We start from the raw sequence: 21,469 nt of genomic DNA, 5'->3' as shown, positions 1-21,469 counted from the left end.
CAAATATACGTAACAACTAAAACTTAGCGTACCGTTTACAGTCGTGATTACCGCCCACTGCGAAGGGGACGGCATTTATTAAAGACCGCAATGGTTGAAATAGCAGCACTTGTTAAAATAAACCATGCAGCTGGACTCGCTAATATCTCTCCTCGAGGACACTGTATTTTCTGCGCTCTATGCTTACCATGTTAGTGTAGTCTATAAAAAAATTGACGTAATGACCGAATGCGCAGCGTCGCCATAGATATTACGCCAGAACTAACCTCATGGAGACTGTCGACGGCAGCGCTATCTGCATTCTAACAATTCAGCGGCACTGTATTTGAAGTGACGTTTATTTGGCATCTTTAGTGGTCATTCTGAATTCCGTTGCTTCGACCATACATTCACGCAATGACGACAATAGAACGATAAAACAGGAGTGACGCCGATGGAATGATGCACTCGGCATGACGACGACGTCATCGTGACAATTACATGACAATTTTAAAGTAATGATGATTGTATAACGATGACAGCGTGGTGACGACAATGTGAGGACAATGGGATGAATACGTCTGTATGACGACGTTGGCAGGAAGACAACGGTATGCTGGCCAGCGGATGACGAAGCGGGAAAGACGACGATCGCACGACCACGACGCCATGATGATGGTATGACAACAGATGCATGATAGCGGCTGCCTGGTAACGACAAAATTACAATGATAGCATAGGAATGATGGCCTAATCGCGGTTGGAATACAACAGCATGAATACGATCGAATGAACAAAGAATGACGTCGATGGATGAACGAAGGCGGTATGACCATGACAACGAGAGATCGTTACTGAGGGGATGATGATGGTACAATGGTAGCGTGTCAACGGCACTACAAGAATGGTACCACAAGGACTCCATGATGACGGTGGCATGACGAGATTCTGATAATAAAGTTAGAAGGATGACGATGGAATGACCGCAGCAGTATAACGACGAATGCATGAGGAGAACTGTATGTCGACGACGCAGTGACGACAATGGCAAGACCACTCTATCAGGGCAATGAAATGACGACAGTGGCGTGACTGGGACTCACAAAACCTGTTTGGCGCGTGATGTGTGAAGATAATGGCATAACAAGAATCAGGTGCCGAAGCTGGAGTAACAATAACGGAGCGACCACAACAGCTTCAGGACGGTGATGTGACACCGAAAGCAGTAGGATGCGTCAATTGTAGTAGCAGTTATTCGAACAATCGTAAAAAGAACGAAGAAAACAACAAGATTACCTATGGCGAAATGGTCAGGCAAAAAGACACAATCTCGCCAATGCTATTCACTGTATGCTTAGTCGAAATAATCAACTCATATCTCAATAACCTTTGGTTGCAGATGAGATTGTTCTGTTCAGCAACACTAGGGACAAATTGGAACGATTTACCGAAGACCTTAACTGAGAAAGTGCAAAGGAAGTGTTGAAGAATAATATGTAGAAGACAAAGGGAATGTTCCATAGCCTGAGAGGGAACAAAAGTTCATAATCGCCAGTTAGCCTGTAGAGTGTGTGCAGAAGTTTGTCTAGGTCACTTATTCACACGTTACCCTGATCTTGAGAAGAAAATTTACAGAACAACAAAAATAGGTTGGAGTACATAAGAAAGGTATTACCAAATCATGAATGGGAGCTTAAACTGTCGTTGAGAAAAAAAGCATACAATCAGTGCATTCTGCCGGTACTAACGCACGGGGCAGAAACGTGGAGGTTAACAAAGTAGCTCGAGTACAAGTTAAGGACCGTAGAAAAAGCGACGTAACGAAAAATGTTGGCTGTGACGTTGAGAGGCAAGAAGAGAGCGGCGTCAATCAGAGGGCAGTTCGGGATAGCCAATATTTTGGTTGACATTAACCCCTATTGACAAGTGTTGCCTAAAGGAAACATTCGACATAAATTTTGTTGTTTGCCGAGTTTCAGTATTGAGCACGAAGTTTTGGCTCAATGTCTTCGGCCAACAATGAATTACAGGCGGCAAGCGTCATTTGTTGTTTACAGTTGTAATGGTGGGCTAGGAAGAAGTTTGGCACGCTACCTTGGCACGTCTTTTGAAAGCAAAGTCAGAGGAGGCAGGCCGATGCAAGATATGGTGCTGCAGTGGTGTCACACCTGTGACGTAAAGCAAATGAAATGAACACCTATGCTTCACATACGATGAGAGCTGTCTATGTAAATTGAAAACGAAGCCTTAGTTTGCTTGGGGTGAAGCCTACTTTCAGTTTACTGCCTCGGCTTTCTCCCCCATAGCTGAAAAGATTTCCGCAAAATATATCTTTTTTGTTGATTATGCTTAGACTTGATGTGTTTTGCATATTTAGATAGGAAATAAACTTTTTTTTTTCTGGGTATTTATGCGTGTCGTCTTTAAACGGTTGAGAGAAAAAACATGGAGCGAGCTGATTAGGTCATGTATTGGGTAGGTAAGAACGGCGGACCATTAAAATTACGGAATGGGTGCAAAAGGAAGGAAAACGCAGTCAAGGACGGCAGAAAATTAGGTGGGCCGATGACATTAGGACATTTGCTGGCGCGAGTTGGAATCGGCTGGTGCAAGACAAGGGCAATCGGACAGCGCAGGTAGAGGCCTTCGTCATGCAGTGGACATAAAGAAAGGCTGATTGTATGAAAGTAATGGACATCCATTCTCGCCTCATATGTTTGAACCAGTTCGCTCCGAATTGGTAATCCTTATTATTATTTTTGTTTCAGGTTTGGTACAAGTAAGTTTCAAACAAATTATTTCAAATTCGGGTTCAGTTCCGTCAAAAATTACAATTTCGGTGCTGTTTTCGGGTCGAGTTCTCGGTTCGGTTCGACACCCTCCTTACAAGTCACGTAAGCTATACAGAAAGGAATCGTAGAACACACTAAGTGCAGAACAATAATATATAGGATAAGAAATTGGCTTGGTAAATGGCAGCCGTCAATCTTTAATACGTTCGGCATGACAGCCAAGGATATAGGAAACTCCTTGCAGACTGCACTCTTGCAGGGAAAGAAATATTTATGACAAAGCTTTGTACGAAGCGCAACGACATCTTTGTGTATGTAATCAGTGCTGCGTAGTTTGCAGGAGGAAGGCGCAAAGAGTGGTCGTATTAGTATCTGGTTGTGTGGTGGCTGATCTTGAGCAATAGGCAAAGGACGAGCGCACTTGCGACGCAATGAAAGATCTGAAAAATGTCTTCTTTATGAATACAGCGCTAGCCTAAGGGGAATGACTAAACAAAATAAGGCAGGCCAGTTCGGCTTTAAATCATTTCGGTGACATGTGTTGGGTTGCATGAGCGGAATCGCAAGTAGAAGCGTTTTATCATTTTTAACAAATATTGTGTTAAGAAGTGCCAGTTTTAATGTTGAAACCAAGAGAGAAAACCTCCATGTTAAGAAGTCGCAGCCTTAAAGTTGAAAGCACGGCAGAAAAACTCCTTCACAAATGCCCCGATAGTAATACTAAGTACTAGTATCGATATGTAATGATAAGTGCTCCCACTGATATCAGTATTGATAAGGATTGAGCCATGCCCAGAAAAAAGATCACCTAGGAACATGCGACCGCCACAAATTCTACATATTCCCCATATTCGCCTAGGAAGTCACTGCATTCGCGATATATGTCTTGCAGCATGTGAAAATTCCTCCTTCTGCTGTTCTCGGAACATAATTGCAGTAATAGTTGCCCGCACATCGCCCCCAAATTGCTGTATCTTTAGGTGCTATTTGAGATTGCGATTATATTGTGTATATATATATATATATATATATATATATATATATATATATATATATATATATATAGTATATATAAGCAGATAAGGCAAAAAGGATGGTGGACGATCATTTAAAAGCCTTTGGCTGCCAGTTTTGCCATTGTTCATCCTGTAAAGTGTGACGAGTCAGTCATGCAACATCATGACACTTTTAGGGAACTCTCCTCCACGTCTTTTATTGATGTTTACGGTTAACTTCCCCAATAAAGCACAATAATATTTGCGTTAATCTGGAAAGTCTGCTGGAGGCACTCCGGCAGGAGCAATTAATTCTTAATAAAAAAAGAAGTACTGTTTCAGGTACTTGTGTGCCGAAGTTTGCACCTGGAAGATTGTTTGGTTTGGGACAACCACCGTGAAACCATTTCTTATACGGTTGCTTTTTCTCGAGATCTTAAGTACCTGTTTCATCAACGGTTACCAGTTTGTCCAGGAAATATGACTCACCTTTTTGCAGAATATACCAAAACACCCAGCAATGACTTCGCACGTTTTTTTTTCTTTTATTCAGTGGTCGAAATTTCTCGAATAATTTTTGCTGCAACCTTATTTTATGTTCAAGTAATCGTGGATAACAACACCAGCTCTCTCGCGTGATATTCCAGGATATCTACCAACCCCTATTTCTGATATTCAGTAGTCATTCACGACCATGTCATGCATCCATTTCACAACTGCAGGCGCAGCGACAGAAACAGGCTTTCAAATGGGTTTCACCTTTCAACACCACAGTGGCAAGCTTTAATATAGACAAACTAATGTATAATGTTAGCATATGAACGGCCATAGCCGCACAAAGCTTGCGGCATTTCATCGTGTATCTACGGCACACGTTTGCATTGGAGAAACAGAAACGTGATTGTGTTCCTATGCTCTTTCACACTTTTTCTCAAGGTCTATTTGGTTTTCTCAAGGTGTTGCTCCATTTATATTTGAAAAAATAAAAATAAACTTATGACATAGCTAGCTGATTTTTACAACAATGAGCATACGCAAATTTGGCAACGAAGCCCGAAATTCCCATTTAACTAGCTTAATTTTTTCTTCGTAGTGCTTGTGACTTATCAGCACTCTTCGTATGCGATTAGCGGTAATGCGTGGAATTGAAGGAATTTATCTGCCTGTTTACATTTTGTGACCCACGTTATTTTAGGTGACTAATACATATGACGTTGATACATTATAAACCAAGGCAGTTTTTAAGCATCGCTAACTGTTTTTTGTCGGTGAGTGACAAAGTTTATGCTATACGTTTTGCGGCTCAAACGCGATACTCTGAGCGCTTGGACGATGGCTTTTGTGTGCCACCGGTTGGCGCTGCTGGAGACACAGAGCTGATGAAACAGGTTGCACAAGAAAATATACGGCCTTTGTGGATCACATTAACTGCATTCGGGCCCCCAACCAACACACACCGCTCGCCGTGGTCGCTAAAGGCGGCGGCTACCATGCCGTCCGATGATTTCATTTGACTCGCTGAACACTGTACATACATATTACTAACTTGGAGGAGCCTAATGAAATGCTAACGTGAGTTGTACGCAAAATTCCCGAGTTTCTCGCTCACCCGAGTCAACGTAAATAAACACGAACGCTCCCTGCGCTTACCGCTTCCACGTTTCAAATAAAGACGATTGGACGATGATACGCGCAGGTTCCGGTTATCGTTATCAACGCAATATCGCCATAGAGTGACTGTCCGGCTATATATCTACACACTCGCTCAAGCCACTTGCAACGCCTTTCTGGGGCGCGGAACATGCGTGTCTACTTTTTCGGACATTATCTTTCTATTCGCCGCCCAACGTGAACAGTGGAGACATGAGCATCCTCACGTCAGCCTTTTGTTTTCTTTCTAATACGTTAAAACACAACATTCTTTTTCTAAAACACACTTACGCTGGGTTAAATGATAAATAAATGAACGAAGGTACTGGCGATTTCACCACGTGGCTCCTTCTTTTTCGGTCATCGACGAGTTAATGCCCAAGTGATGATAACCTAAATGGGAACCTAGATAAGCTAATGAAACTGCAGGCGCAATGCGCAATAAACATTAGGTGATTACACCATTAGCTCATTCGTCTCAGGTATTCGCCAAAGCTCTCGGAGATCACGAACTTTTCCAAATTGGGGCCTTGCTGTATAAAACCCATGTGCCTAGTTTTCTACTATTCAGAATGTATCGCGTGTAAACCATCGAATGGCAAAGTGATACAACCTAGTCCCCTTCGAAAACTTGAAGAGCATGGTATAGCGTTGAATAAAAAATTTCTGGTGATCACATCAGCCACATTGAACGCTAAGTCATGTTATGGTGCCATATCACGTCAATTAACTTGGACAACTATTGAGTACAGCTCCTTCTTCATTCTTATTACCCGAAAAGAGAATCCCCGCTTCAAGAAACGGCTTATCGTGTGATATTTTAAATTCTATCTTCCCAAGCACTTTGAAATGTGGCATTCGCTAAGCGCCTGAGCAGATATATGCTGGCCGACAGTCAGTATTAGTTTATTTCCAGCGCCGGTTTTGTCTACGTATTGGTGCTAGTCACTAGCCAGGTATTATTATGTCGGCTTTATTTTCATATAAGCATTATGTTATCAGGATTTTATCGACACGTTGCTACGTTATATTTTTTAAAGATTCAGTTAAGAGGTTGGAGTCTTCGGGGACCTCTCTCTGCGGTCATTCTTGAAGGCTGTTATCTTTCGACACACTTTCCCCAAATGGTCAATGTTGACAAAGAGCAAGTAATGATTAAACTCAGGCTCGGCATTAGTGACACTGACAACACATCTCTGGTCAATAATTTACTGACATAATTGCCAGGTTTTGCATTGCGTCTCATGGCAGTGAAAACTTTGCAGGTAATGGGAATATGGTGGTGAAAGACTCGCTTTTGCTTGAAAAGAGGTCTAGTAAAACCCTAAGCCACGAAACCAACATCTTAAAGAAATCACATCATGGAGGGCTGGCGTTGCGACGGGCGTTGGAGAGTCTTTCTGCAAGATCCTAATGGGTTTCAATAAAGTTTCTCTGACCTAGGAGATCTAGATAAATCTCCTTGCGTTAGCAAAATATTTTACTTCTGGACGTTCCGATGGGTTACGGGAGCACCCTTCAAAGTATCATTTGTTCGGGAGGAATGCCTTCTTGTTTTTTAATAAATTAAAGCCGTTTTTCTGTGTTTCGCTGCTTGGTGGTTAATGATCGGGAAATCTCGACTAACACAAGTAACCTATCCTGTAACCTGGGTAACCTATCCTATAAACTAACCTATATATATATATATATATATATATATATATATATATATATATATATATATATATATATATATATATATATATATATATATATACACATACATACATACATACATATTACGACTGCCTTTGTGTTCACGCATGCTGCATTCTAAGGGTGGCAAATGCCAACAAGTGGATGTCAATATTCCTGGAAATCCTGGAACATTCTTCAGGATACCCTGTATCTCGTATAGCCCTATATTTCGAGGCGCACCTTGTCAAAATATAATTCTGGAAATTTCAAAAAGAATGCTAGACATAAGCAATGTTTAATCATTTATTCAGTAAACAACTGTCCCGATCAAACTAGATGCATGAACGCGTGACGGCAGTTTTTGTTATCCCACACGACAACCTTATAGGCCAGCCAGAGCAATTAAGGTAGAGAGTTCTCGCTTATGATAACGTGCGTACAGGGTGGCCTGGAAAAGCAAGTTCAATATAACTGCGGAATAAAACAGTAGTGCTTCCCATTCACTCGACACATGTTTACCACTACTTCAATTATTCAAAGGCGCCCCAGATTGAGGCCACATAAAACAATAGAGCGAATTGCTATTGTCAGTTAGGCGAGTGTATTGAAATATGAAATATGTATTATGCATAGAACACTTATATCGTTCGTGCAAATATAACAAGCGTACTTAATGCCCTTCACTTGTTATGCCAGATAACTTGATTTGCTTCATCAACGCAGCAAGTCTCATTCATGGGTACGCAAGGAATACGCATTAATGTCTTCAGTCCGGTGAATTAACTACGTGCGCGGGAAATTCGTTGTGTACTCACATTGACACGTCATAACAAGGTTCTGTATATGCATCATACAGAAATCTTTTTACTTCCTTAACGTTTCAGACCGACATTGGTGTGTTCTTGTACAAGCTGGGTTAGGTGAGCTCAATTTTGCATTAATTTTATATTTTTGCGGTTGGCCCGCTGAATATTTTTATTTATTTATTTACTTTTTACCCACAGCTTTTTAACAGGCACTCCAGTGGGGGAGGGTATACACAAAAAAGACAAAGAAATACACACAGTGTCAGTTACAGAACTAATAAAAATAACCAGTGATCACAATCAGTCACAAAATACACATGTCATTAGAACGAACTTAAACGTGGTTATGCTAAAACAAAAAAGAAATGACACGCAATAGGACACGCAATTTGTGCGGAAATGACTATGGCACGCATACCTTCAGAGATCGGGCAAAAAAGGATGTTCCACATCCACCCACTCTGGCTTAGAGTGGAGCTGGTTGGCACTCGCAGGGCTCGATCTAGTAAGATGCCCAAGTTAGTGGACGGATTGATAGCCGTCACCGTAACACAATTGGTAGTGCAACGTACGCCTAATGCACAGGTTGCGTGTTCGGTGGCCACTGGTGACAAGTTGTTTTCTTCCACTTTCACTTATATTTTCTTTATTATTTTCTTGACATTAATTTTAACCACAGCTAGCTTCCCATATGCTTTCCTTGGCTTCATTGACTACTTGTTTTATATGATTAACAAAAATCGAAAGTCTCGGTTCTCCTTCATCTCTTGTCAAATGGGGAATTGTCATACAGTGGGTAGCATTCTTTGGAATGATTACTCATCAAGCTTATACTTTGGCTTTGAAACCAAGACTGCCATATTTTAATAATGGCTTGGGCTGGTTTTGGCAATTGAGTTTCGTATAGTATGTGCTAAAGGGTACTCTGTCGCTGCGATCGATGAGTCACCATCGGAAATGGCTAGTGCATGGACTTGTTCGATCTTCGACCTTGCGGCTTGAGACGTTCTTCTGGCTTTCTTTATTACACTTCATTTTTCTTCATTGTCGTAAATTTCGAAGCAATCTGTACTTGTATAAGTACAGAGGACACTACGAACACCTATAATTGCTACTAATTGCAGCTGTTCAACCTATCGAGGTGACCAAATGAAAACGCGCCGAACGTCTCAACGCACTTGCAGAAGTTCACAAGGGAGGTCTGTGGCACCTTCTTGATGCATGCGTCCTTGGCGTAATTGTTCAATTACCGCGCTTCTGTTTTAGAAGTCGCGCGTTCGAATCTTGCCATCGGACAATCCTGATGGTATTTTGCTTATTATGTTTAACGCAGAACTTTGTTTGAATTGGTGATTTTATGAAGCCCCGAAGCCATTTGAAGTCAGATGGACGAAGTTTAGGCAAATTCATATACTAAATGTAATTCCCATGTTGGCTGATCCTCCCCGCCGGCGGGTCCCACAGACGCTAGCATGGGAGCGCACCCGTAAGGACTAGTTAGTGAAAAGTAACCAGGATAACTGGAATAAAATTTCCAGATTGACACACTAAATTTTACGACGCATATCACAGACGCATAAAAGTCATGACCGGCAGCTACGGGTTATTGTCTTGGGAAAAATGTGATCTAATGCTATCCTACCAGTACTGACGAGTGCGTGGAAACGTCGATAATTGCAAAGAATCTTTATGATAAGCTATGTACCGCGCAGAAAACTAACGTAACTAATTATGATGCTCTAGAAGAACAGAATCAATTTCCAAAGAACTAAACGCAGGCGCGGATGGTAGACGTATTGGTTATGCGTTATTCAGTGTCCAAATTCACGCACCAGCAATGAATCCCTCCGAGTAGCCGCAGTTGATCTCGAAGGCTTTGCATTTACTGGCCGTAGGAGCACGAAGCATTCGTTGAGCTGAAAACACGACAGGGCGGCAATATTCCAGACAGCCACTATTAGAAAATTTGCAGACATAGAATAGAATCAGTTGACACAAGACAGGGGTAAATAGAGATCCTTGGGAGGGGACTAATCGCTACTGCAGTGGACATAGATTAGGATGATTCTGGTAAACACACGGCTATTCAGTAATGCGGCAAATGACTTTTACAACGGACTTATCAAATATACACAAATGACACACCGGGGGCCAGGCTTTGTCACATTAGTTTGCAATGCGGGCTTGTGGATATGCCATCTTGCAATGCTGTTCCAGCGCGTACAGACGAGAACTCAAAAAAGTATGTGAGACATAGAGACAGCGCAATGTTGGTTTGTCTCATGTGCCTTCCTGTGTTCTCATCTGTATGCGCTAGAATAGTATTCGTGATATTGTCGACGTTGAATTCCACGCTTTCCTCCTTGCGAGACGCGAGATTGAAATGTTCTTATGGCGCATTATTGCTTTGCATTAAGCCGCCGTATTCTACCTGTTCTCCCGACGGCGAGTCAAAACAGCGCTGACCTTAAAATTCTTTGTCCTTCATGGATTTCACATGGGTTCCCAGCCACGGCGGTCGAATTTCGATGGGGTCAAAATGCGAAACCCGTGTACTTAGATTTAAGTGCGGGTTAAAGAATACCAAGTGGTCCAAATATTCTGGAGTCCCCCAATACGACGCCCGTCATAATCAGGTCGTGTTTCTGGCACGTAAAAGCCCATATATTTTTTTAATTTGTCATGTACGTTTTGTCTGCCTGACACGCATTCGACTGGCTTGCGAAATGAACAAAATCTCATACTCTTAAGCCGAGCAAATTCTTAGTACTAAATTTAAGTAATCCGTTAAAAGCGTACCTATATCGATGCACAACTCAGCGGAACAATCATTGAACCCTGCGATGTGCAATAGGCGCACTCACATTTCCCACATTCTTACGTCTATTTTCTACACACTTTAACAGCCGTATCCGTTACAACGAAGCATCTTTCAGAATGCTAATCTGTCTTGTGCAGCCAAAATTTAAAGAATGCCTCATTTCTACAGAAATGTTTTCATTTTTACAGTGTACATTTCTTGGAGTCAGAAAGCTTGATTTGGGATCACAAGTCTACCTGATTCAGGAATTCCTAAAGTATCTCTTGGAAAGAAATGATTTCGGTAAGCAAGGTTACTTTCATGTGAGTTTGAGACATATTTCGTGCTAGATTTATTGGGTGAGTATCAGCTAAGTTATGGGATAGAAAAAAAATACATTCAAGAATTCCAATGCCTAACATAATATTACCGGTAGCCTCCAGTGTGCGAAACAAGAAATAGCATTGCTTTCCACAACCATTTGTTTATTTTTATTTTTCTTGTCTCTCACAAAGAAAGTGGAAGTTATAGTTGCTAGTGTTGTTCCTTGAAATACACACGTACTTCACTGCCTTATTCAAAACCGATTGATGTTGCTTACTTTCTCATGCGTCAAGTAAGAATGATTTAGTAACTAGGCGATTTGCAAGTGGAAGATGGTGCCATGCGATTTTCCGTAACGTCTACAAGAACGGTGCACCGGTATGTATACATGTATGTCGTACCCTTTGTGGTATCTATGTTATACACTTTTGTTGTTTTGACGCAAAATCATGAAACGGCTCATTGAGCAACAAAGCTGGCGTCTGTCAACTTGAGAAGCGAAAAACGGCACCTAAATTCCAATTGGGTGCGACACCACGTCACGAGCGCGCCTCGACGGAACACAGGAGCCGAAAGAGAGCACCTATGCACCTACGTTAAGGGAGCCTTACCGCACCAGGTTTCCTGAGAGGGGAGATTGCATCGCCGCGACGTCACGTCACTGTCGCTTCCAAGAGCGTGTGTTATCGGCTTGTTCCTCTACTATGCAAGCTCACGCCTACGTTCTATCTGCGCCACAGTAAGGCCCAATGAAAACACATCATGATGCCAAGCGTCTCAACGCGCTCGCTTGTGCGCGAGGAGTTCATTAGTAGAAGGACCGCTCAGCGTTATTCGATTGGATATTAATGCTTTCGCGTTCACAACTCATACGATGGGATTAGGTGTCCTTGGATTTTTTATGTCCTGTGTACAGGGAGATTCGGCACATTCTTTAGGCGACGTGTCGCTTTTTGCTCAAGCCTTTCCACATCGACAGGATGTGAATAAAATGAAATCGAAATTAGACAGGAGGGGGCCTTTGATCTCATGCATCTGCATTGGCGACGGTGACATTTCGAGTGATTGGATGACCTACCAAATCAACCCCAAATTCCTTAGCCCAGCGTTGAATACATCTAGAATGCATTTCAACAAGTTGACAATTACCTACCACGTTTCAAATAATGTTGACGCTTGCTAACGCTTGAATTCGATTGCTTACATTGGCGCATAAGGAGGGCAACTCGTTTTTCTCGCGCCTCTAGGCCCCTTTACCGTTTCTTGCTGCAACGCATTGTCGGCTGTGGTTCCACCATGACGGATCAATAGATCTCTTAAAGGGGCCCTGCATTGATTTTCATCGAAGTCATGAAATGGGCCGCTACAACAATGAAGTATCCCATACTGCTCTTGTTTTATTTCTGCAATTAACCCTCCAGGATTGGTAAAATATCGTTCTTACCATTCCAACTTCAATTGTCTGTCCCGCGACGTGGCAAAAACCAAGAAACTCCCATTTGATGTGACGTGTGCCACTAGTCATGCTTATGAGGCCGAAAAAAGAATAAAATTTCCAATTTTATGCGTCTCTAACCATCAGCCTACCGCAATTGGTCAAAACATTTTCGGGCTGCGCCCACTTCGTCGTCTCGTCATGCGACGACACAAAACCTCGAAAAGTTATCACGTTAAATTGAATAGCGCGCCTTAGGAGCCTTTACGGCACGTGCATGACATCGCTTTGCAAAGTTTTATTAGTAGAGGATTCGTTCTGGTGGCATTTTACAGCGTAAACTGTTATGGGCTCATTGGAGCAGCACTTTCGGGTGGCGACGGTGTCTGCCGCCGCCACCGCCTTCGCCCCCATTGTTCGTAGCAGCTATCGGCGGGAATAAAAAAAAGACTTGGTTCCCGCCAGGATCGAACGCGGGCCCGCTGCACGGGAGGCAGCTACTCTACCACTGAGCCATGCAAGCTTTTTTTTTTTTCTTAATTGCATGGAATTATGAGTAGTGTCAAACCAATATTCTTAGATTGCACTTGAACATCAGAGCAAATACACACATGGTACGCAGTCCAATGAAAGTTCAAAATTCGGGCAAACAAACACAAGCGTCCACACGGGAAATCCATTCAGGCACGGGATGAAAGGTAGCAACCAAACTGCGCACTTGAGCGGCCTCTTCTCTAAAGATATACCTTGTCGAGCGAGGTGGCTCGGCATGTCTGTCGGTCAGTCGGCTTCTACATAATGAATGAAGGCCTAATAACACAAACAAATCATATGGTGTATTGCTGGCTGTCTTTTTGAAAGGAAGGAACCAGATACCATAATATTTGAGGGGAAGGTCTTTTTTATTGTTCTTTGTAAAATGTTCCAAAAATGAAATGCGTCACGACAAATAATAAATCAATGTTTGATTGTCTCGGATTGATTGCAAATCCTTCAATTTGTATTCCAGTGTACATATAGTCCTTTTCCTCAAGCCACGTTTTAACTGGCAGGGTGAAGGTGTGCAGCCTAAAGGAAAATGTTTTCGCTGCTGGCGTAATGCACATTCTACGAACACGGCAAAGAACATCCTGACAATATAGAGACAGATACGGTTTTCAGTACATAAGTCCATGGAAAAGGGTATGTATAAATGCTAAATTTCTGACGTTCGATAAACGGTAAACAATTGTTCTAGAGGGAATCTAGCTTTTAAAAATGAAATAGTGTCGACAAGTTTCTTTAGGAAGCCCAATAACAGCAGTTCTTGAGCAAAGTTTGTCGTGACAAAAAGAAAACGGAGGTGTGAAGCAAGACGTGTTCGATTAACTGCGAGAAGGAATTGATGACGGAAGTTTCTAAGGTAAAACAATCGCATAACCAATCGTCGCACAAAGAAATACACAAGACACAGGCCTTCTTTCTCAATCGGAAGAAAAGGTTGTCCCTTCCCATGGTTTCCCATGATGAATGCCAAATAAAACATGCAAATATTCTATGAAATGCCTGAACATGGATGCGCTAGCAGTGCATGACCTACAGAACATAAAGAAGCTTAGAAGCGAGAAATGTATTGCATGCCTTAGCTCTCGCAAAAATGGAGAGGTCAAGTCCCTGCTAGGTTGCCACCTTTCGACGAATAGTGGTTATCGTGGACGTCCAATGAGGTCTACTATTACGGAAGTTATCGAGAGGCACACCAAGATATTCGCGAATACAAAGGGAATGGGCGCCCACATGCCTAGTCAGAAGCCCCTGCTTTTGCAAAAATTTACACTATATCCTGCAGTCTCACAGAAACACAGGGTAGCGCTTATTGCCTTCGTAATGCTTGGCTTATCGACTCAAAACAAGCCATCTGCATCATCTGCATAAGCTAGCACTTTAATTTCCTCATCTGCATACCTGTATCCTTTAATGCTTGAGTCACAATGCATGCTTGAGGAAAGCGGTCCCAATATATAGCGAAGAGTGAAGGTGAGAGCGGGGATCCCCCGTGAACGGATGACTGTACCTGTTTTATATCTGACAATTGTATTGTATTGCAATGTTTATTAGAAAGTATTATACCTTTGTATAATACATCCTGTAACCGAAGATGTCGCAATAGTTGGAACAAAAAGCAGTGCTGAACCTTATCAGAGGCTTTGCGAGGTCAGTCTCGAGAAGAGCTACTTGATCCATACTCCCTCACTGGACGCGCGACACGAACATTTGTCTGTATAGAGCATGCTCGAATTCCGCATATTTGATGGTACCCTACTAATTTAGTAATGACTGTCTGCAACCTATTTCTCAGTACTTCTGCAAATATTTCTTAATCGACGTTACATAACGGTTATCGGCCTGTATCCGTTTACTCTCTTTATTACGTCATTACCAGTGCTCTTTGGTATTAAGGTTGTGTGGCCCTGATAAAAAGATGGAGGAAGCTCACCATATTTATAGGCTTCCTTGAAAAGCTGCTCAAGAAAAGGACACAGGAATTCCTGAAGTTTTATACAAAATTCAGCACTGAGGCCATCAGGGCCAGGCGCCTTGTTTTTCGGCAGATTTTTGACGACAAACTTAATTTATTCTCGAGTTATTGGTACATCAAAGCTGAGTCAATCATCTTCTTCTAAGTGTGGCATAAGGGAAATAAGCTGATCAGGTTTTTCTTCGTAACCATTTTGACGCTTAACTGCAGCGAAAAGATATTTATAATGAGCTTCAAATACGGTTATTATCTGCAACGTTTCTGTGTACATGGAACCACCAGATTCAGTTTGTAATATTTGCTTGGAAAGCGCGTATCGCTTTTCATCACCTAGAGCCCTTTTTGTTGGCTGCTCATCTGTGAAGCGAGTTGTGCCTGAACGCACCGTTGCTCCTTTGTACACTTGCGTCTCGTATTTCTGTATTTGTGCGCGAACTGTGTTTATCTCATCGCTATACAACCCTGGTTCCTGGCTTTCGAAAGCGTGCCGCTTGTGAAGTAGGTCATGAAGGTGATGCTTTACAGCTTTTTTTCTTTGAGTCTGCTCACATGAAATGGCACTCGCCTCATTTTTTTCTCTATCTTCGAACGATGGAAGCTGTTGACATTGTGTTATCTCTAGCAATAATTATTTCACTTTGTTTACAAAACTTTTCTCTTGTTAAAGTTGTGTATTAAGTTTCCACAGTTCTCAGTTTGGATAAAACTTGCGAAACTTTCGGGGACCCCATGAAACAGCTACTAAACAGTGGTCTGTGAAAAATACAGGCTTCACGGCATAGTTGTGAATGTGGGACCAGGTATTCGTCGAAACGTACACACGATCAAGTCGAGCATGAGAGACGCCTTGAAAGTGCGTAAACCGCACCCAAGAAGGTGTGTACGCTCCCACGTCTATTGGATTGTGATCTTCCGTGAAGTGATGTAGGAAAGTAGCACTTGCATCATAACGATTAGTTACGTATGACTGATCTCTGGAATGACAAACGCAGTTGAAGTCTCCCAACACTACCAAATCTCTGTCAATATCTAGGAGTGGAGCAAGAGAGAGGAAGAAGGCCTTCCTGTCACTCACTTTTGAGGGAGCATGAACGCAAATAAACCGCCAATTACGGGAACAAAAAGAAAGGTCACATCATATCAGGCGGCCTTTCCCATCAACACGTAGCGACAATGAAGAGTGTATTAACTGCTTTCTAACTAACAAAAGACACCCATCGGAAGCACCACATGCTTGGCTAATACACATCTCGTAATCTGGTTGAAAAGTTTGCAGCGCAAGGTTGACATCACTAGCAGATGAAACCTTCCTCTCTTGCACTGCATCAGTATCAATTTCATGCTGCCTAAGCACGTCAAGTAACTCCTGCTGGCTCCTTATATTCCGTAGCACACGCACGTTGAATGTCGCTACACATAAGGGGAGGGTGAAGGCGGTAGCCATTTTGCTCACCTAAAGCTTTTGTTTTTCATCGCCCTTGACCACAGCTAAATCTGTGCTCTTTCTCTCTTTGGGCTTCCTTGTGGCACTCTGCTGACTACGTTGATAAAACCGTAGCCGCACATTATTACCAGCAGAGGGAGTTCGTTGAGCACTAGAAGACATTTTCCGGGGTACCTGCACTGCACTTTCTGTTGCTTCATCGTTGCATGCTGCCGGACGTTTCCTCGCCTGACTTATGTACATCGCCTCTTCTTCTTCCTTCTCATCGGGGAGTTTTTCTTTAAGGTATGCTAGGCCATTTGGGCAAACCGAGTTATCCTCGCCTGTAGCTTTGCTAGTGTTACTTGAGCTGCTGTGGTTGCTTGGCATTGGCTTTGGTACCTCCTGTTCTTCGTACCTGATGCTAGCTGTAGTCTCTCCGGTGGCATCTACTACCTCTGTAGAATCCGTGAGATGGTCCAGTTGTGGCTCGTCTAGGTTGTATTGCCCAGAACGAAGCTCATTGGCGTAGGTCGACACACAGGCGTTCGCCAAGTGACCAAATCGTTGGCACTGCAAGCATCTCGGTGTGCTGCATTGTCGACGGACGTATCCCACACGCTTGCAACGAAGGCACAGCGGAGACCTACCGGGAATAAGTACCAGGAACTGGTGTCCATTAATGGACATAATGTGCGGTAATTAGCTTACGGAGACAGTATGCTTCAGCACCAAGGAAACCTCTCAGTTTGTTGTCACCCACTGTTCCATACCAGTGAACCTCCATATTTCTCTCTCCACCGACTTCACCTGACCATACGCCTGGAACGCCTCTTCAACTCGTCGAGGTTCAAGGTGAGGTGGAAGCCATAGTGATTGGAGCTTGATGTTTTTAGTCTCCAGGTCTACCACCCTGCACTTCAGCCCTTTGACATGGAGCTCACCACAGGTGACGATAGTCTGTTTCGCCGCACTACTAGCGCAAGTAACCATCCAAGGATGCTTTCTTTTTCATTTATTGTCGACATTATACACAAACAATACACAAGCACTTCCTAGTATTCAGAGGAAAGAATGTCCTATAAACGTGTCGTAGCGCGCGACAAGACACGCGATGCGACATGGCCATCGCTTAGCGTTGATACTGCACATATCGCTTCGCACTTGCATATTATTGCAGTAGGGAGGACGCTATATAGCAGATGCACATGTAGCGGAAAAAGGAGGTTAAAGAAGGTTTGAGCATGGAAAATAAGTTTATCATGTATACAAGAATGCTAGAAAAAATATACATTGTGCGCCTGATTAAATCAAGCTGGCTAGGCGACTACGTCACCACCACGTTTCAAAGGGGAACCAATAAATCTTGATCACCATTAGCATCGTATCGTACCACTTGCCTTGAAGTATGAGACTCGCGCCACGTAGCGTCTATGCATGCGCCCTTCGCATTGCAGTTGCATATTATTACACTAGGCGACACGCCATGTAGCAGCTTCTAGCGGTGCAAGGTAGATAGAGAAGTCTTGATGAAGGAAAAGAAGATTTTGGAGATCTATAACTATTGATGTAATGAAAACATGTCAGATACCAGAAATGTTCAAGTAGGCTAGGTGAGTGTTTTTGACCGTTCCGTTTCATAGGGAATGCCAATAAATGAGCATCATCATTCATTATAATCGTAATGTGCGATTTCACGTGCGCGCCGCGTAGCGTCGATACGTACAATCTTTGTATTGCAGTTCCGTTATATTTCACAAGGTGTCACAACATGTAGCAGTTGCATGTAGCAGTTGCATGCTGCATGCAGCTGACCCTGGATGTTGCAGGCTAGGTTACTATTTATCACCATCCCGTTTCGAAGGGGATGCGATCATTAGCATCACCATCATCAATGGCAACGTGCTGTGCCAAGGGCCAAAGGATGTCACATGTGCGCCACGTCGTCTGGATACCTGTGTTTACTCTTCGGTAGACGTTATGGCGCCTCCTCGCAAGGGACGAACCCGACGAAGCGATTCGTAGAGCCACGCACGCGGCTCTAACCAGGCAACATCGGGCTAAGCAGGCCACAGCGCAGAGAGCAGGACAACCCACAGCTCGCCGTTGACACCGGGCGGACACTTCAGATCGTTCTCGCGAAAACCATGCGAAGATACTTCGCCGCGAAGACCTATAGTGCGTAGTGCCGGAAATGGAGCTTCTACCTAGTCGATCCTCCAGCTTACGCTGTGACTGTGCTGCATGTGCCGCTCAGGCCTGTGACTTTTTAACTTTCTGCGACAGACCGCCTTAATTTTCGAACAGCCACTGCAAGCTGAGCAAGGGGAACATGGTCAATCGCAGACGCCTGCACCAATCTGCAAATCCGGTTATTCACTATCACTGCGCTAGATTGGTACCACGGAAACACTCTCCACTTACGCGAACTTCGCGAGACTGTTCAGCCAACGTATAAGAAAAGAAAACTGTAAAATTAGGCAATGCTAGTGGCTTTCAATGCAAACAAAAGCGATCTCCTATTAATGAGGAGATCGTGATTGAGCGATTCAAACGACGCTGCGGGTCACCGCCCGATCCGTGCGTCAGCGATTGCGCAAGTTCGACGTCGGGTTACTTCAGTAGTTTTGCATTATAGTGCCCATATTTCTTCGTTCTTGGGCATTCATTTCGCAGTACTTTGCTGCAAAAGGCATTTCATTGCATTTTTTTAAAAGCGGAGTTATGGGCAATCAAAGATCTTTCCTTGAGCCACTCCCGGTTATGTCCTACTTTCTTTAATGGCTTGTAAGGTGTGTTCCATGAAGGAGTGGGGCAGCAGTGTTCCCAACGCTCCGCCCACTAATGTCACCATGGTGCGCTGTTTAATTTCCACTTCAATGCTCACACACACTATCGCCGCTACTGACGTTTGTGGTGCGTACGGCATGCTAAACTGAGAGGCTCTCCCTCAAACTGCGCTTGAATCAATACAAGAATCATGCTAACACGGTTCGCATCATGGGTCTAGCTGTGGTGTTGAAACGTCTCCAATGAATTGGCAAAGGCTTTTAGAATAAAAAAAATTTGGCGGGGATGTTGGAGGCTTTCGTTGCACAGATCGAACGAAATTTACCTCATTACACGACATGACGGCACCTGGTTTGTCTGTTTCAGGCCGAACGGGTAGCCATTTCTAACCCGCTTGCTCCGGTCAAAGGAAATGAATGGTGGTGTACCATTTCGCTATATTTTGTCTCACTTGCACAGAACAACTTGGCTATCATCTTGGTGGCATCCTCGAGATAAGTCCTTGATTTTGACAGATGAGAATAACCCATGGATACACACAGAAAACTCGCTATTTCTGTGCAATGAAACGGTGCCGCCATCTGTCACTGATAAAGCGCAACGCGGCGCTCGTTGACAAATGACACCACAGTTCTGCTGCAGAGATATCAGCATTTTTCTAGGCACGTCACCGTAGATGACAGGCCTTCTTTACTGCCTTGGATTGACGTTGATTTAGGCAGCATAGGCTAATATACCGAATGCTTATACGAATGCTGTTAGTAAGACCTAATATAGCTGTTTTGAAATAAAAGGATGGTTCTTCAGGACACATGCCGTGAGCAGTGGCGACCATGCGGTGATCTGTGATGCCAGGTAATTAGTCGTTAAATAAAAAAAATCGTACACTAACTTTGAAGGTTAACTTTATCAGGTTCATCATAATAGCGAAACAGAAACGAGCGCTTTCGATTTCCCGGATACCTGTGGCGTGACGAGGTTTAATAATCAGAGCGTGTGAAACGGAAACTGACTGCAACAGGCGTGTAGCCGTGCCTTAGGAGGCAGCGCTCTGCTTACGTCTATCAGCACTCGGCCACCAACGCGTTGCGGCATATTGCTCTTCGCTATCGCTGTGTGCTGCCTGCCCGCCGCTACGTGACTTGCACTGAAGGACACTTCAACGTTCCTGCGGTGGTGCCATCTGCTAGCTGGAAAGCGAAGCATTTCGCCGCCTTGTTATTGTCTCTAGAGGACTACCAGCACAAAAAGATACAGCTTACTTGAATATCATCACTAAAGGATACCTGATAATTTGTCCTCAGCTTGAGCTGGGGCTGAACGATGGCTCATTTTACAGTTTCCTTCGTGCTATCACGATGAACAGCAAGTTATAAGGACGACTTCGGGTCGAAGCAAGTTGCCTACGCGCGGTTTTCTGGATTATAAGACCCACGCTGATTGGGCCTCAAGTATAACGTATGGCCGTAACGTATCACGCGTCAGCCAAAGAGAAGAAAGGGGGTTAACCGAAGGGCCCAATTTTTATTATTCATATCATAAGAAGCCAACAAACACTGACACCAAGGACAACATAGGGGAAATTACTTGAGCTTAATAAATGAAATGAAGAAACAATTAATTAATGCAAATTAAAGTGGATGAAAAAAGAGCTTGCCGCAGGTGGGAACCGAACCCACAACCTTCGCATTTCGCGTGCGATGCTCTATCAATTGAGCTACCGCGGCGTCGTTTTCCCATCCACTTTCTTGGGTATTTATGTGTCCGAGTAGAACGCTGGGAGTGTTAGCCAGCGCCACCACTCACAGACCTTGGCGGCGGACGTGGAACGTCCTTTTTTTTGCCGCAGGCGTCACGAGAACGTGTTCTTTTTGCGTGTAGGCAACTGGTTAATAAACCCACATATGCTACCTGAATGCATCAATGTTGCCGGATTCGAGACCCTCGTTATGTAATCAACGAGAAGAAAAAGGGTTAACCGAGGGGCCCGATTTTTATTAGTCATATCATAAGAGGCCAACAAACACTGACACCAAGGACAACATAGGGGTACTTGAGCTTAATAATTGAAATAAAGAAACGATGAATTAATGCAAACTAAAGTGGATGAAAAAACAGCCTGCCGCAGGTGGGAACCGAACCCACAACCTTCGCATTGCGCGTCACGTTTTTGCCGCAGGCGTCACGTTCTCGTGACGCCTGCGGCAAGAAAAGGACGTTCCACGTCCACCGCCAAGGTCCAAAGCCATAGGTTTGCAACGTTCAAGTAAAATATCG

At 43.5% G+C, this 21,469-nt stretch overlaps 1 long non-coding RNA gene across 1 annotated transcript in view; it reads left to right on the top strand.

The window, feature by feature from the left end:
- LOC129383425 (uncharacterized) overlaps nt 1-21,469 on the top strand; it is a 65,103-nt gene that overhangs the window by 12,537 nt on the left and 31,097 nt on the right. The gene's annotated exons all lie outside the window — the stretch shown is intronic.

This window comes from Dermacentor andersoni, chromosome 8 (genome assembly GCF_023375885.2).
Source record: "Dermacentor andersoni chromosome 8, qqDerAnde1_hic_scaffold, whole genome shotgun sequence".
NCBI lineage: Eukaryota > Metazoa > Arthropoda > Arachnida > Ixodida > Ixodidae > Dermacentor > Dermacentor andersoni.
Note: the sequence above shows the minus strand (reverse complement) of the source record. Positions and strands in the feature narration are given on the sequence as shown.